Genomic DNA, 1,477 nt, shown 5'->3' with positions numbered 1-1,477 from the left:
TGCCAATCAAATTTCGATAATTTGATAATGATAATAAAAAAAAAAGAAATAGGTGATAAAATGTGCCAAAAAATTGATACACGAAAAAAAAATCACCTGATTTTCAGGGACAAAAAATCGGCTAGAGAAATCGTCTGAAAATGGCAAAAAATGGATGAAAATGAGAATAAAACAACCCTAAAAACCCTTCAAAGTGTCAAATTGATTGCTCAGCGTTAATCGTTTTTTTTCCCGCTTTCCGGGAGAAATTGATTCAAAAAATGGTGGAAATTGGCTGAAAATCGCTCAAAAATGTCCCAAAAATCGCGGATTTGGCTTGAAAATGACAATTTTAAGCTAGATTTTGACTGAAATTGCCAAAAATCGGCTTTAAATTGTCCAAAAATGGCCTAAAAACGCAGATTGCTCAGCTTTAACTGCTCGAAGAAAACGGACTTTTTCGGCTGAAAATTATCGCAAAAATGGCTTGAATATTGGCTTAAAATCGACGGAAAATCACTGAAATTCTGAAATTTGGCTGAAAATGATCTGAAAATGGACCCAGAACCTTAAGACACTGTCTTATGTGATTTTGACTGAAAATTGACTGAAAATTGGCTGAAATTGACCTAGAATGATCTCGTTTTTATTAAGGCCTAAATTGGCCTACAATAGGCCTAACTCAGCGTAAAACTAGTCGAAATAGGAGATGAGTTAGGCCGTTTTTCAGGAGGTTTTTCAGCGATTTTAGGCCTGTTTTAGGCCGGTAGGACTATTTTAGGCCTATTTCGGCCGATTTCAGGCCAATTTAGGCGTCGAAAAACGTGCAAAAAGCAGGAAAACGACACAAGAAACATGGTATTTCTTGTCTCTGTCACTGTGCATACAAACCGAGGGGACATAACGGACGTTTCAATAAGTTACAAAGCGTGTGTTAGAGAGAGAGAGAGAGAGAGAGGAGGAGGGTCAGAGAGAAGCAGAGACAATTGATGAGAGAGAGAGAGAGACGCAGAGAAGAGGAGAGCACATATGATGAGAGAGGAAGGGAGGAAGGCCAATTCTGATAGTTTTAGATGGATTTTGAGTCATTTTAGGCCGTTCAGAGCTGATTCCGGGCCACCCCCCTAGCTTATTTAGAGCCATTTTCAGCCAATTTTAAGTTGTTTTCAGCCGTTTTCAGGCAATTTAAACATTGATTCCGACCAAATTAGGACAATTTTCGGGCAATTTAGGTCATTGTAAAGCTGATTTCCGGCTATTTTGGGACGATTTTGAGCAATTTAAGGGTGGTTTTGAAGGCATTTTAGACCAATTTTAGGCCAATTTGATGATTATTTCTGGTGATTTTATGTCATTTTAAGCCATTTTCACTCTATTTCAGGTTCCATACTTCCAGCTTATGAACCGTTTAAAGCATTTTTGTAAGAACATTTAGAGCTTTATATCCTAATGACAACAACCCACCGTGGTCCGTCCTTGACCTGTCAGAGAGAGGGAG

The sequence above is a fragment of the Caenorhabditis briggsae genome (assembly GCF_000004555.2).
Source record: "Caenorhabditis briggsae complete genome, chrIII, whole genome shotgun sequence".
Classification (NCBI taxonomy): Eukaryota; Metazoa; Nematoda; class Chromadorea; order Rhabditida; family Rhabditidae; genus Caenorhabditis; species Caenorhabditis briggsae.
This window is presented reverse-complemented; position numbering follows the sequence as displayed.